Here is a 17,717-nt window from a genome sequence, read left to right as displayed (position 1 = left end):
ACCCTGTGAAAGTCTGCTTTGAACTCCACAATATGACGATATTGTTTATACAATCTTAGTGATAGTTTGGTATACTGATTCACCACCATATGCAAATCCATCACCGTGACTACAAAGAACATCTTGTTTTCTACTGCGCGCATTGGCTCCTTTGTAAACCATAGCAAAGCATACCTCATTGCTTCACATACATCCACCTCAACAGTTGGAAATTGAGAATCTTCTGATTCCTTCCATGCAATAAGTGCAATAATAATTAGCAACCAGCCTAGTGGAAGGTCTTACCTTCTTCCTATGCTTCCCTGCAATCCATCAAAAATTCTTTACATAGATAATAATCCTAGTTGAACTAGACCCCTGCACTGCATTTCTCTACCAATGACACTACTATTGTAGGCACTTCATTGGCCCTGCACTTCCTCATGATCTTCCCCGCTAAAATATGTGCGGCTAAGTGCACACCCTAGTCCTCGATAGATTTTATCTCATATCCACGGGATTTCTTTACTAATCCAAAAATTTATTTCGTCATCTGGGCTATCTCCTTGTCTTTGTTTTTACCCATGAATTCATCTGCAGGTTCCTTTCCTTAAAATGGCAGCGTTGTTATTCTTCTGATGAGAATCTCATCAATCGGATCCTCGTCCCTAGCCAAATGTAGTCATCATGCACTAGTGTGAGGAGCTTTCACACACGGATTGTACTGAATGGGCTTCAACCGAAGTGTGGCACATTCAGCATGTTCAAAATCCTTGATCTCTGCACTCCCACAACCCATTCTTGCGGTTCCAATATTGTAACTTTTCTATCTGGGTAGTAAACTTTCTTCAGGTACCTACTGGGCTCGAATTGCAAGAATTTTCTTTTGTCATTAAAATCCTAGTCTTCCATTTTGAGCTGGGGGATCTTCCCCAACATTTCTCCTTCAAAAGGAACCTCCTTTGGCAATAGTGGCATGTAGGTAGCAAATTTCCCTTCCTTTGGTTCCCTAACCGACTTTGAAAACAACTTTCCCAGTGGCATGTACACTAGGAGCATAGAGGGAATCTCCACATCCTCTATCTCCTTCTGTTGAAACTCAGCTTCTTCCTCATTTTCATGGACCTGTTGACGCCCATCCTGCTGCATTGGTCTCTTCCCTTTCCGCATATTCTTTTTTCCCTTATCCTCTGTGTTTTTGCCAGCACTTCCTTCTGCGTCTTCTTCCACGATGATGTTCTTAATTCTACTATAGAGACCTCAGTTGGTCTCTTCTCCTTCATCTTCTGCAGCTACGATTGTGATTGTGGTTGTTCCTGTGCTTGTGATTCTGCTTGCGGTTGTACAGGCACCTTTCTCGGAGACCTTAAGCACGTCGGCGACATGGGTACGTTCGCCCCTGCGGTATTTCTTGCTTGTGACTCCATGATACCAGCTAGTCCTTTTTTAAATACCCTCACCAATCCTTCACATCTCCTCTCAGACATGCAATAGCTCTTCTTCACTTAGTAATTTCTGATCTCTCTAGGCAGCAAAGTGTAAAATGTGGTGCGGGATGTGGTTTTCATAACAATTTTGAATTCCCAAGCTTGTGATTGGCTTAGATTTGGCTCATTTAATGAAGGTATGGGCTAGATACAGCGAGTTGTGCTTCATAAATTTTTTTCTCCTGCGCCTCCCAAAGGTAATTTCCATTTAACAGTGCCCTTTTTCCATCCAACAGTCATATTTCTACCTAACTTCGTTAGATTTTCCCTTTGGCGCAGTCACCTCTTCTTCGTCACAGCTCCTTCAAACTTCGTCACACTCTTGAGCATCGCGCAGCAATATTCCTTCGGCGAATACCCTTCCTGCAGAGTATTTTATAGTCTCGTGCCCACTTCAACTGCAGGTGGCAGTAAGACTTCCTTTCCTTCATTTTTCAGTGTGAAGCTCCAGGGACATATTAGTCCCTATATATCTTCAATCTACTACCATTCACCCATCCTGGAATAATTTGACCATTCAATTTCACGAGTTGAACAGCACCACCATCTGAAATTTTCTTGATGATATATGGCCCCAACCAATGAATTTTGAATTTTCTCAGGAACTTCGTGAACCTACTATCATATAATAACACAAGATCGCCTTCGCAAAATATCTTCTTCTTTAAGTGCCTGTCATGCCAAGCTTTCTCCCTTGCTTTATGCACCTGTTAATGGAATCCTATTATGAATATGTCTTCTTCTAAAGCTAGTATCTATGACATTCTTTATTTCATCATGTCAGGGTCTTCCATATCTATGATAGCTACAATTCTCAAGCTCGGCACAATGTATTCCATTGGCATGATTGCTTCTTGTCCATATACCAATCTGAAAGGTATCTGCCCAGTCAATTTTTTGCATGTCGTCCTGTATACCCACAACACCATTGGAATCCTCAAGTCCCATTCATCTCTGTTTACGTTTCACACCTTGGTCAATGCATTCTCCAAAATCTTATTAAAAGCTTCCACTATCCCATTTGCCTAACGATGATAGGGAGTTATCTTTTGATGGTAAACATGAAATTCCTCAGTTAGTGCTTCAATCATCTTATTCAAAAAATGTGTCCCTTGGTCGCTCATCAAGATCTTCAGACAGCCAAATCTGGACAATATATATTCAAAAATGAACTTCACAGCAGTTTCTACGTTGTAATCCTTTACCGATTTTTCCTCGGCCCACCTTGTCAAATAATCAGTCGCAGTGATGATATATCTTGCACTAGTCCTTTTCCCCGACGAACTGATAGGTCCAACAAAGTCAATTTCCCATTTATCAAAATCCTGCAAAGTCACATGTGGTACTAGTGGCATTTCATCTCTTCTAGATGGCTTTCCTGTCCTTTGACATACATCACATGCTTGACAAAAGTCTTTTGCTTCCTTATGCATTGTAGGCCACCATAACCTAGCTCTCAAAATATTTTGCATAGTGGCTTTTCCTACATAATGCCCACCTGCGACTCCTCCATGAGCTTCTGTCAAAATGCTTTGTCTTTCATGTTTAGGGACATATTTGCACAGTACTTCATCCGGTCCCATTTTATACAAGTGTCCCGCAATCAGCAAAAAATCAGCTGCTCGAACCACCAATTCCTTCTTTTTCTTTGTAGTGTATTCCACAGGAGCCATTCCTATGGAAAAAAACTAAATAATATCCGCAAAGTGATCATATGCGAATTTAATTGCGAACAGTTGTGCATCAGGAAAGTTATTTTCAATACTTATAGGTTCTTCTCCGATCTCTATCCTGGATAGGTGATCAGGCCCAGCATTCAATCTTCTCGGCTTCACTATAACTTTGAAGTCATATTCTTGGAATAATAACAACCATCGACAGATCTTCCCTCCCAAAATAGGCTTATTCACCAAGTACTTCAGCGCGGAATGATCTGTGAACATTTTAAAATGTGCTTCCAACAAGTAATGTTTGAACTTCTGCAGTGCATACACCATGGATAACCCGTCCCTTTTTATTGTGTTGTAATTTTTTTCTGCCTTAGATAGCTTCCTGCTTGCAAATTCTATGGGATGATCAATATCCCATGCTCATTGTTGCACTAGTACTACTCCCAAAGCTATGCAAGATGCATCAACATGCACATGAAACTCTTTCTTCCAGTACAGGAAGGCTAGAATTGGCACACTTACCATCTTTTTTTTCGACACGTCTAATCTCTTTTGGCATTCTTCATCCCACTGGAAGGTCACATCCATCTTTAGCAACTTCTCCATCAGAACGGTTATCTGTGCATAACCTTTAATAAAAAATCTATAGTAATCAGTGTGTCCTAGCATAGTACGCAGTTGTCTTACTGTTTTTGGTGCTGGGAGGTTCACAATGACTGCGATCTTCACTGGATCCACCATCAATCCTTGTTTACAAACCACATGTCCCAATAATATTCCAAATGGCACACAAAAGATGCACTTCTTCAGGTTCAATGATATCTGATACTACCTACATGTATCCAACATCAATCTTAAGCTCGCCACATGCTTCTTTAATAGCCCAAATATTGTCCAATCATCGAAGTAAACTTCCAGAAATTTGTGTATATACTCCTTGAAATATGCAATTACAACTCAAGAAAGAATATCAGACACATTCTTCAGCCCAAAAGGCAACATTGTATACTGATAGGAGCCCCATTCTGTGGCAAACATTGTCTTATGTCTGTCTTTTGGTGCAATTCTGATCTGATGATACCTTGAGAAGCCATCTATAAAAGAGTAAACCTCTTGTCCTCCTACATTATCCAACACTTCATTTGTAAATGGTGTAGGGAAAGGGTCATGCAGGCATGCATCATTCAACTTCCTCAAGTCCACGCAGATTCTAATTTCCCCTTTCACCTTCTTCTCCTGAATTACCATGGGACTTACCCATTCAGACTCTTTGAGGAGTTCAATTACCCTCATTGTTAACATCTTATCCAATTCTTTTTTTACCTTTTCCTTATACTTTGGGTTCAGTATATAAGGCCTCTGCTTAACAGGATTCACATCATGCTTCAGAGGAATCCTCATAACTCCCAAATCCCCTATGATGCCTTTCATGTCTGAAAATTTAGCGGGAAACAACTCCTGGTATTCATGCAACAAATCTGTTATCTTTTTGACAGTGTCTTCGTCCCAGTAATCTCCTATTGGTGCATACTTCAGTTCAGCTTCTAACCCTATATTCACCTTCCTCGTCTTCAGTGGCTTCATTATATCAGGAATCTCTATCTCAGGTCCATCTACTTTGTGATGTCCCTCTGAATCTTTGATATCAATGTTGCAAGGATATTCATCCTCTTCTGCAGTGAGATTATAGCATTCTATCACATTTCATATCTGCGCAACCCAATCAGGTTTCCAGATAACTGGAAATTCGTCTTCAAAATATTTTTCTTAACTATATTCAGTGTTGCATCTATATGTTGACAGTCATCTTCAAATTTGAATGTCATCATAAATCCATCCACCATCTCCGCCTAGCTAGAAGTGCCACGTCGAAGTTCAGTTTCCAAACCATATCTGAGGGATCGTTTCTAGGGTATGGATGAAACCATGCACCCATTCTTATCACAGAATTTCTTGCCAAGATTCCATACAAAGATGTATGTGGTCTCTAGGATCATTCTGGCCATCATACTTGTCTACAAGCTCTGTCTCTACTTGTCCAAATCTTACCCACATCAACCTCCTACATTTCTTCCAATGTCCTATATTCTTCTTATGTGTACCCAACCATCTAGCAGGCGTAGCCCTCAGCGCTTAATCCAGAGATAACAGTCTCTGACATTCTGGTACCCATCTTTCATAATCTTTAAAGAAAGTATTTAACTCACCCAAACCATCATATAAAGGTAAGTCACATACCTCAGTGGCATGCAACACACTACTTTGTTGATCCTTGCACATCACCTTGTAAACACTTCATGCAATTTTTTCTACCAGTTCTCCAACACTTCTTCTGAATTTGAGGTATAGGAACTATCTTTCTCCCAAGTCAACTTTCCATCTATAGTGGGATTGATCCATTCTTCTTCCTTTGTTTTGATCTGATAGATATCATCAATGTCATCCGCACTACATTCCTCTTTGATAGGCCCTGTATACCTCGCCCCTTCTTATGGATTCAATGGAACAATAACTCTCACATTATTGCTTTCGAATATCATTTTCCTTTTCCTCAGATTAATTATAGCCGTGTTAGAAAACACCCAATCCAATCCAAGCAACACGGGGTAAGGATTATTATCATCTACTATCTCAATCACTTCAAAGCCAGTGGTAGTGCACACTCCGTCAATAGCCACTATGACATTAGACAACCTTCCTAGGGGTAATATTTTTTGTTGATTTTCCACCTTCAGATGAATAATATACCATTATAACTTTGTCTTACCCATCGATTCCCAGGTCTGACTTGGCAAGACATTACCATCAGATCACAGATCTAAGATAACCTGATCCATGTCATACTCTCCAATCTGCATTGTAAGACTCATTTTTTTCCCGTTTATCTTCTTGTGTCTATGCAGATTATTCACTACGCACATCTCACTCTCTGTTACCTCCTTAGAAGTACAGAAGTCCATCAGTTCATGTAATCCCTCCATAGCCTTTTCATTCCTCAACAACTTCATGCAGGTCTATAGAAAAGACTTCAAGACATTCAGATCCACCTCCTGTGTCGCAACCGGTATTATCTCGGGATTATCCTTCTGGGTCAGCTGTGTGGTAGAGGTCAAGGCCCCATCATCCATAAAGATTCGCCTCACCTCCATGAATGCTTGTTTTTCCTTCAAGATATCAAATGCATGAGCTTTTTCAGTAGTCTTCCTTATCCATGTAGCTTCAACTTCCTTTTTCCCATAGTGGTTCCACTTCTTGTTACAGTGTCGATGCCTAGTTGATCTTCTCTTGGCTCAGCGGTCATCATTTGGACATTTTTTGCAGGTTTCTGGTTTCTTTTCTCCTGCATCTTCGCAATAAGGACGGGACATTCTTCTATGACATGATCAAAAGACTTACAGTAATTGCAGGTTATCGTCGGGTTCTAATAGTCTCTCGCAAAGTGTCCTGCCTTTCCACAATTATAGCAGATAATTTGGCCTCATCCTCGACTAGCTCCTCCTCCTCATCCTTGTCCTTGAAATCCTCCTCGACCAACGTGTTGGCCTTTTTCTTCATGTGTGTGCCCTTCAACTTGAAATCTATAACTATCAACAGTGCACTCCATCATTAAGTCATAACTTCGGTAATTTTTCTCATCATGGCCTACCGATCTACAGAAGTTACAAAGCAGTTGCTTCGAGGTTTGTATATATTTTTGTAATAGATAGTAGTTTTCAGAGTGATGCTAACCTCGTATGCTACAAATATCGCACCACAGACTTGGATTTACTGGATTAGGCGCTCCACTTGCAATGTAATCTCTGAACACAAGACACTGATCCTTATCATGACCTTCTGCTTTGCATTTCGTACACCACACTTCTGATCTTTCTGGTTTGACTTCTTTACCCTTCTTCAAATCTTGCAATTCCAGGGTCAACGTAGCTAGTTGATTATGTATCCATTGTACTTGTGTGTGGGTATCTCCAACTGGTGAAGTTTCCAACTTCATCGCAATCTCCAATGCTTTAGCTTATGTCGTGATCTTATGTTGTGTCAATGGTAACCTAATATGTGGCAGTAGTGTGGCTATGAACCATTCCTTATGATGTTGTGGGGGTATGTCAAAGCTCGCTCGACCTATCAACACCTTGAATTGTTGATCCAGTGCCCACATAGATTCGATCAGTGCTTGCTTGATCTCTTTTAGCTCTGTAATACATTGTGATTTAGATTTTGGATTCTTGAACTATGCTACTAGGGCTTTCTTAATTTCATCAAATGTAGCATTCGAATTACTCGCGAAGTATTTCATATACCATGTCAACGCCCTCTCCCTTAACGACGTGACAAGTTGCGCATTCTTTACATCATCATTATTAATATATCTTGTCATCCATACTACTTCAGCTACGAACCAAAACTGGTCAGGGTCCTTTGTTCCCAATCCTCTAAAGACAAGTAGCTTAAAGTCATTACCCATTCTTCTTCTCAAGGGGCTATGTGGAGGTGTAGGGGAAGTATGGGGATGGAAATGGGGTGTGAGAGGGGTGCATGGATGGGGAATCCCAAAGACGCCCTCATTCTTTTCAGCTCCTGACTTCGATGCGCCTTCAGAATGGGTGGGGGAATATCATAGGGTTGTAGGGTTACTTCTTTCTTCTTTGTTCTCATATCCTAATAGAGGGCTATAATCAGCCTCAATAAAATTCTTCGGATCTATTCTATATCGTTTTCCACTTCGCCTAGCTCCTGGTTCCAACTTATTTCTTCTTTTCCAAACTTTAATCTAACTGCATCCGCAGAATCCCTTTTTCATACAATAACATCTTAATCCAGAGATTTAGGGAATTTAAGAACTTACCTCATGGTCCTTTGAAGAATCTTTGTTTAGCTTCGCTATAAGACACGATTTGGTCGATCACAAACTCATTGATAAATCCTCCCAAAATGCTATCAATCCAGAAATCAACAGCCCTTTGAGATACTGTTATCGATCCTTTTGAGTTGTTGTATCAAATCAAGGTTCCACTACTTCGTTCCGTCGCCCTTGAAACAGGTCTTATGCTCAGCTAACTTAGATATCCACTCATGCAATTCAATGTGGAACGAACCAAAGAAAATCTCGTATTGATATTCGAAGATATATCTCTGCAACCAAGCTTCAGTTGATAAGCGCAGGTTTCTATTCTCTTTTTCTGCAAATTCTCTTTCTTTATGTTCGACCCACTCCTGGAGTTATTTCTTCGACAGACACCAAAACATATCCCTTAAGAAGATCTCGGCAACATAACCATTTTTTATTCTAAAGGGGTGTGTCCCAGTTTCAAAGTGTGTTGCGCACCAACAAAACCCTCAACTATTGGCCCTTTCAGCAACGACCTGCAAGCAGATCGCAGTCTCACCTGAAGCAGTTATGGGAGGCTGCAGATTCAGGCTTCTGCAACTAAAGGGATATCCGCGCAATGGGGATGTGTGTTTACTTCTACTCTATATTGATCGTATAACTTCGCACAGATGATTACTTTAACAGAATCGTATTAAACCCATAAACTCTAAAAAATAACAATATATCTTACAATCTTTCTCATAATTTAGTGAAAACATACATAACGATATGAACAACAACAAAGACTAAACACAAAAAGATATACAATTCTTCGCCAAACTTCTTCTTTATTAATATAAGTCTTTAATAAAAATATTTCTTTGACCTGCGCACCCAGCTGCAGGTGGTCTACGCACTCAACTGCAGACTCTTCCAGGCCTCCACGCACTCATCTGCGAAGCCTTCCCCAAAACTACAGACATGAATACAAAGATTCAATTTACTTATGATAGTGCATTACATTATTATTGCCTTTCGCTAAGGTATAACACATCCTTAAATACATTTCATCTTTACAAAAACCATGGTCCACATACCATGGATCCACTAAAAAGGACTAATACCCAATACTTGTTATAAAATAAGGGCATTATCCCAACTCCAAAGCCCTAAAATTTTGCGCGATGAATATATCTTCACCAGCTTCGCGCGGTCCGCTCCTTCTTTCGCAGGGTCTTTTACCCAAAACATTCACCAAGTTGGTCCATGCCCAACAACTGGTAAAAACCCCTTGGTCATGCTTTCATTAATCAATGAATATAGAATCTATTACAGTTGTTACCTGCAGCTCTAAGCTCAACATGCAAAAGAATAACTATTCTCTCTACATCATGAGAAGCTCTGACCCAGACTTAGTCAATTTTGTCCCCCACCTGAGCTCCTATTTCCTTGTGAAAACCCTAAGTAAATTGGGCTCTATTCTTTAGAAATTTCCCCAAAATGATTTTACAATTCTCAAGGATTGATCACTGATTGCATGTAACACGTACACTCAAAACTAATCTACAACGGATGTTACACTGCCTTGGAATCTCCACCAAAGTTGAGAAATTCGAATTCCTTGCATGCATGAGCTACTTTTTGGTTGATTGGTCATCTAACTGGATGATCTTTGAGTTAGACTCTTGTCCCACTGCACAATTGACCTCCAACTAGTTCCATTAAAAATTACAATTAGTTTAACTCAGTACAACTAGAAATAAATGAACTAGATTGCTACAAATTAGCAATCAACACATGCAAACTGAACTCCAAGCCAACTAAAGCAAATTTACTGAGCTAACTAAGTGACAAGAGCCATGTCACCTTAGTTAATTGCCTCCAATTTGTTTTTTGATGTGGAAATTTTGAATTTTCTCAATTTAACCAAGGGTAAGTCAAATTGAGCCTTTCCTTATACACTACTCAACACTGCCTCTTAGCAAGAAAGGGATTATCAACCACCTTTCTCCTGCACCTCTGGAATTCGAACTTCCCTCTTGAAAAATCCTTTGTCAAGATGTCAGCATCTTGTTCCTCTCTTGGAATATATTATAGCAACAGTATCCTCCTTTGCACATAGACCCATAAATGATGATACTAGATATTTATATGCCTGGATCGATCATGCATTAGGGGATCTTTGAGGTCTAAAATGGGCCTCCTAATGAAATTATAAAATAATAGTGGAAATAATATAATAATATTATATTACATCATCAAATTTTAGAGGGAAAAAAGAAAAAACTATTTTTTCAACTCGTATTTTCAACTTATCTCCCTATGGGTTTACTCAAATTTCGAGTGGAAACACTCATTGCATGCATAATTTGATTCCTCATCCAAGGAGTACCTATATTGCATACTTTCGATGGACCCTACTACACAAAAAATGAGAAAGACATGAAAATGTGATTACAATCACGTTTTTTCATGTATTTCTCATTTTTCTTGTAGCAGGGTCCATCGAAAATATGCAACAGGGTACTCCTTGGATGAGGAAATAAATTTAAGTTGAAAATACGAGTTGAAGAAATAGTTTTATTACTCTATTATTTTTAATCTTTTTACTTTTTTTGGTGAACCATCCCCCATGGTTGATATCATCATCTTGAACCCTATTGGTCCTTATAAAGTTTATATTGGTTGTACATTTTTCTTAGAAGGCCCATTTTAGACCTCAAAATTCCCATAATGAAATATCGGCTTCTCATAGAGCTTAATGCAATAATTATTATCACAATATATCATAGTTGGATCCATCTCCTCAAGAAACAATCCCACAAGTATCTTTCTCATCCAGATTTACTCACATGTTGCTTGACTTGCAGCCATATATTTAGCTTTTGCTAAGTTGAGCACCACAGACCTCTGCTTCTTGCCATACCAGGAAATTGTTGTGGACCCAACACTGAAAATTCCACCTAATGTACTCTTTCAATCGAATGGACTCCCTGCCCAATCTATATCTATGAAGCCACGCAACTTCACTCCCTTTGTTCGTTTATACCATAATCCATATTGGGTAGTGCCTTTGAGGTACCATAAAACATGCTTAACTACCTTCCAATACAATTTTGTCAGCCTAACCATAGTTTGGCTCAGCTGATTGACTGCATAGCACATATCTTGTCATGTGTTCACAAGATACATCAATGAACCCACTAGTTTTTGGTAAATGGTAGCATCAACCTCTTCACCTGAAGTGGCATTCTCTTTCCTCCAGTTGGTCACTAGAGGTGTCTCCATGGGCTTACAACTCCCCACCCAAAATCTTTGTAGTATCTCAGTGGCATACTTTCCTTGAGACATAAACATTTCCCCATCACCTTGCCATACTTCTAGCCCAAGGAAGTAGTGCATGAGACTCATGTCTTTCATCTCAAATTCCCTTGCAAGGTCCTCCTTGCAAGAGCTGATCAAATACTCATCACCTATCAATATTAAATCATCAACATATTAAACAATGATAAGCAATTTACCTTCTACCAAAATATGATAGAGTTTCACATCCACTTCACTTTGGGTGAAGCCCAATCCAGTGAGATAACTATCGATCTGAGTGTACCAAGCACAGGGTGTCTTTTTGAGACCATACAATGCTCGCTGGAGTCTACACACATGAGACTCCTAATCGAATGTCTCAAAACCTTATGGTTTCTCTATATACGCTTCCTCCTCAATAACACCATGGAAAAATGTTGTTTTTATATACATCTAGTGGATATTCCACCCCATCAACACAGCCAATGAAATAATTGGTCTAATGGATGAATACCTTGCTACGGGAGAAAAGGTTTCCTCATAGTCAATTCCCTCAACTTGAGATAATCATTTGGCCAAAAATATGGTCTTATACTTCTCTATTCTTCCTCTTGTATCATGCTTAACCTTGAACATCCATCTTGAACCCACAACTGATTTATCTGTTAGTCTTGGGACCACTTCCCAAACATTGTTATTTATGATGGATTCGTATTCTTCCACCATTGCATCAACCCAAACTGGTTTCTCAATTGCTTCCTCAAAAGAGGATGACGCAATCTCTACAAGCTCAGTCATTAGAGACATGTAGCTAGTGTACCTCTCAGGTGACCTCCTTTTCCTACACAAATTTGAAGGAGCTCCCACATTCTCCCTCGCATCTTGCACCAATCTATCAGCTTCCCCGGTTCCCCTGCTACCTTCTCTGGATGGTTCTACTTGAGTGGATGTCTCCACTCTTCCTCCTCTTTGCTCCACCATTTGTGGTTGCTCCACAACTTCCTGAGGCTCCTCCTTTGGAGCTAAAATCCCCTCTTCTGGTGGGACTTTAAGCTCCCTTTCAAGAGAGCATCTCATTGCTTTCTCCTCATCAAACTTTACATTCCTTCGCACAAATATCATTCTAAGGGAAGGTAATTACATCTCGTAATTTTGTGGAGTTTCAGTGTAACCCACAAAAACTCCCAACTCTGTTGTCAGCTCACGTTTCTTCCTTGAAACTTTAGAGACATTGCAATATACATAGGCTCATAAAATTCTAAAATGAGACACATCATGCTTTCTCCCCGAGAAAGCATCCTCGAATGTAATCATACCAAGAATCCGATGAGGACTCTGATTCTGCAAGTAGACTGCTATGTTACATGCCTCTGCCCACAAATGTAGTGGCAAACCTTGGTCATGTAGCATAGCTCTCGCAAATCCCACAATGCTTCGGTTCTTTCTCTTAGCCACCCCATTCTATTGTGGGTTGGGGGGACTTGTCGGTTCTCTTCGAATTCCTTCTTTGGCACAAAATTCCTTGAAGTCATTCAAAACATACTGGCCTCCATTGTCACTCCTGAGAGTCTTCACTTTCTTTCCAGTCTCTTTCTCAACTAATGCCTTGAATTCTACAAATTTTGAGAATGTCTCATCCTTCTTCCACATGAAGAAGATCCAATGCTTTCTTGAGAAATTATCAGTAAAAATAACATAGTATTTATGTCTAGTAGTGGAGGTTTTCGAGAAGGATCCACAAACATCAGAGTGGACTCTCTCCAATACTTAATTTACTTTGTTGTATCAATCATGGAATTTAGATTTTACATACTTCCCCAAGGTACAACCATTGTAGACATATTGCTCATCAAGTGGTCCTTTAGGGAGGCCAGTGGTTTTTTTTTGCATAATTTTAAGGGCGCCATGGTGCAAATGACCAATTCTTTATGCCAAAGTTCACTAACATCTCAAATCTACACTCTCTTTTCCTTACTGCTTAATGTAGTGCAAGGTTCCACATCAATTTTGTATAGGTTCTTCACACGAACTCTTATTTGCTTCACCTTCCCAATAGCTATGAGTCTCTAAAAGGCTTTCCCTTTACGAAAGATCACATCATAGCGAGAGTCTTCCAAAAATTTATAGAGATGAGGTTCTTTTTTAGGCCTAGTACAAACATAACATTCACACCAACCCCTCCAAGCTCATCCCGAACTTGTGCAAATCTGGAGAGATATTGCAGAATAATGTCATTCTTTTTCATCTTAATGTTTCGAAGTTTGTCTTTGAGGGCCATTTTTCTATGGTTGTTTCTATTCTCGAATAGCTTATTCAAGTCCTTCAACATTGCGAAAGGAGTTTCTTTCCCATGGAGATTTGAGATAATGTGGTCTCTCACTCCCTCCAAGATTATTCTCCTCGCCTTAGCGACATATTTATTCCATTGGGTTTTTGGGCATCATCTGATCCTAGTTTTGGAATGTTTGTATTGAAATATTCCAGTAACCCATTTTTATCAAGCACTTCCTCCATGTGATCCTTCTACGCAATGAAATTCGAGGTACCTTCCACGACACACTCTAATCTCAGTCCATTGAAGGCTAATCTCCCAACACTGAGGAAATCTTGCTACATTCAAGTTTCAAATTCAAACCTCATGAGGAACAACTTCAAAATTCTTGTTCTAATGTGAATCCTACTCCAATAACATGTAGAAATTTGGTAATATATTTGCATCTTCTCAAGAAATTAATCCAAATCAAGAGACACAAATCTACTTTACTGCTCTGCGGAAAATTAATTCACAACTCATAACAACATTCACAAACATGCATCAATCACATACAAGTACACAGATGTATCTAGGGGAAACCAATTGGTAAAAATCCCTTAAGCCTACTTGCATTAATCAATGAATAGAGAATCTATTACAATTGTTAGCTACAACTCTAAGCTCAACTTGCAAAAGAATAAGTGTTCTCTCTGCTCAAATATGAGAAGCTCTGATCCAGAATTAGTCAATTTATGCCCCCACCTGAGCTCCTATTTCCTTGTGCAAATCCTGAGGAAATTGACCCCTATTCTTTAGAAATTTCCTCCAAAATGATTGCACAATTCCCAAGGATTGATAACTAATTGCATGCAAACATTTGTACACTCAAAACTAGTCTACAACTAATGTTACACTACCTTGGAATCTCCACCATCACTGAGAAATTTGAATTCCTTGCATGAATGAGCTATTTTTGGTTGTTTGATCAATTAATTGGATGATATCTAAGTTAGACTCATGTCCCACTGCACAACTAACATCCAACTAGTTCTATTAACTATTAGAACTAGTTTAACTGAGTACAACTAGAAATAACTGAACTGGATTGCTACAAATTAGCAATTAACACATACAAACTGAACTCCAAGCCCACTAACTCGAATTTATTGACCTAACTAAGTTCCAAGGGCCATGTCACCTTAGTTAACTTCCTCAAAGTTGTCTATTGATGTGGAAATTTTGAATTTTCTCAATTTGACCAAGGCTAAGTCAAATTGAGCCTTTCTTGCTATGCTACTCAACATTGACATCAATGACAACAAAAGGGTCCCGTGGGTCACCCACTAGATTTTATATCAATGACAACAGAATATTTAATGATCTCCCCCTTTGCTAGTGATGGAAACCCTCAGAAAAATTTGGAAAACTACTAAGGATTTCCCCATATTGCCATGGGAACAGTGTTTTTTTGCTAAACCACAAGGGGAATTTGAATGGGTGACTTTTTCGCGAGTTCCTTAATAATACACCTATTCATCACCAATTCAAAGGCCCATGGGCACTGTGGACCCGTAGTGTTAATGCAATGAAGGAAACCAATTCATTACCATTCTAAGACCTTCACTGGTGTAGTAAAAAGTTATCCTACCTATATCAAAAAAATGGATGCTTTGGTTCACAGTGTGAAGAAGTGGTAACATTATTTGATGGGAAACAATATAATCATCCATATGGATCATTATTGTTTGCAATATTTTCAATCACAGACCAAGCTACAACAATCACAACATTTCTAATGGATGGATTCTTGCAAAAATTCCATTTGGAGAACTTCCATTATTGCATGCATTATTTTACAGCATAGTAATTTAGCTCATGAAAGTTATGTCGAATAGTATGCTATAGATGAAGATTTCAAGGATGTATATGAAAAAACTAATCCATGGTGCTCAAGTAGAATAATTAAATTATCATGTTCATGAAAAATTCTATGTCATATTGGTAAATTGTGTATTCCACAAGATGAAAGAGTATGTTTAATCAAAGAAGTAGATACTCCTCTCATTTCTGGTCATTTTAGTGTAAGAAAAATAGTAGCTCAATTAAAATGTAATTGTTATTGGCCTACGATGAATGAAATTGTCCAAATATGTGAAAGGATGTGTCATGTGTGCTACTAGGAAACCAAGTAGTAGAAAATTAAGTTTGTACATGCAGATTCTTATAACTTCTCATCCATGGGAAAGTGTGTATATGGATTTGGTAGGGAATCTACCTATGTCCTGAAAAGGGTATGATTACTTGTATGTAGTAGTGGATATATCTAGCAAAGTGAGTGAATTTATTCCTTGTAAGAAGAAAGTGACAAGAGAGAAGATTGCACATACGTTATTCTAAAATGTTTAGGTTCATTTTGGTTTATCCACATCCATTGTATCTCATCAAGACTCTCACTTCCTTAGGGAATTTTTGTCAACTTTGTGGAGGTTAATGGACATTAAGCTTCAAAGAGCATTGTTTTTCACCCACAGATAGATGGAAAAATAGAAATGGTCAATGGGACAATGATACATCTATTCCAAAGATATTAGCAAGCATTAGTTTTGGGATGAGTAGTTGCATTATGTACAATATGCCTATAACCTTATCATACATTCTTATACATGGTGTTATCCTTTTGAGAAATGTCTTGGATATTTTCTTAAGTCTCCATTGGACTTTGCTCTTGGGATTCACTGGTGGATGGACATAGTGATGCACACAAAGCCGTAAAGTTCATTTAGAAAAACTAATTAGTTCATTAAGTTGCGTAAAATCAATTGGAAAAGATCCAATCCAAGTATAAGGCTAGGCATGACAAGTATTGGGTTGATAATCATTTCCAAGAAGGTGATCAAGTCTGGTTATATATTAGCAAAGAATGTCTTAAAGGTGAAGGTAAAAAGTTCAAACCAATCAAGTATGGTCCATATACAATATTAGAAAATATATGTGACAATGTTATCTTATTAGTTTTACCTCCATATATGTAAGATGTGTTCAGTGGTGAAGGTCGAAAACTTAAAACTATATGAACCTCCTATGAATATGGATCAAGATGAGAATTTTCAATTACTTCAATTGAAGATTTTGCAACTAAATATCTTGATAAATTGCAATATGTTATTCTTGACATAAAGATTAGAACTTCGCAAAATATGATGTGGAATATCTTCATGTAGGTCTAAAAGGAATGCCTCCAAGTAAACTGTGATGGATGAAAATCGGAAAAGTGAATGAGCTATACCCTCACTTCCAAAAGCTTCTTACTAAGGAGGATTGATCCAGGAGGATTCTCACAATTGATCCAAATTTTTGGTCTAAAATGTTGATGAACAAGTCTTCATGTCGAAGAGCTCATCAAGAGCTTTTCAACACAATTTAAACAGGCTCAAACGGAAATCGTATGCAAAAGTTACGGCCTTCGAAAGATGAAGGAAAAATAGGGGCAACACTAATGTGGCACACTCACAAGCACTGACATGTGGCACACTCAAGCTAAGAAGTGGCATGATGATAAGCTAACATATAGCATGATGGCATGATGATATGGCATACAAAATTGACATGTGGCACAATCATAGGTTGGTGTGGCATGGTGACACGCTGCCACATGGACCAACCACAATTACCATTTAGCACCACATGGGCCAACTAAACGTTGCAACGTGGGCCTTCTTGAAGAGATTATGTGGTAGATGGATTATCTCTCCTACACAACATACAATGTATGTGGTAGAAATCCTAAATATTTGGAAAATAATTAACAATGGAATCTAATCCTAAAGTACATGTTAACAGATATCATAATCCCAAACTATATGTTATATCCCATAAAAAGTGCAGCCAACAAGAGTCAAACTTCCAACCTCCTATATATAAACCACTGCTTTTTCCATTGGACTACAACTCTTTCATGTTAAGTACTATGTCAAGCATTGTTTATAAGGTGCGGTTTTGCAGTAGTTTGGAGAATAAGGTTCATAAGGTCTTTTTATTTGCAAGAAGAGGCTAGAGTGTTCCAGTAGTGCTATAGTCTTCTTAGCCTAGGTGGGGTGAACTGTATTAACAACTTCTTATTATTTGTCTTTCTTATTGATGTTTATTCTACAATTCCATATTTTAAATGCTTATTAAACTTAATGCCATTTAATTAATAATGTTGTGGAAAGTTACAA

Source organism: Pinus tabuliformis, chromosome Q (genome assembly GCF_031772625.1).
Source record: "Pinus tabuliformis cultivar Carrire ecotype Pingquan chromosome Q, CPIR1, whole genome shotgun sequence".
Lineage (NCBI taxonomy): Eukaryota > Viridiplantae > Streptophyta > Pinopsida > Pinales > Pinaceae > Pinus > Pinus tabuliformis.
This window is presented reverse-complemented; position numbering follows the sequence as displayed.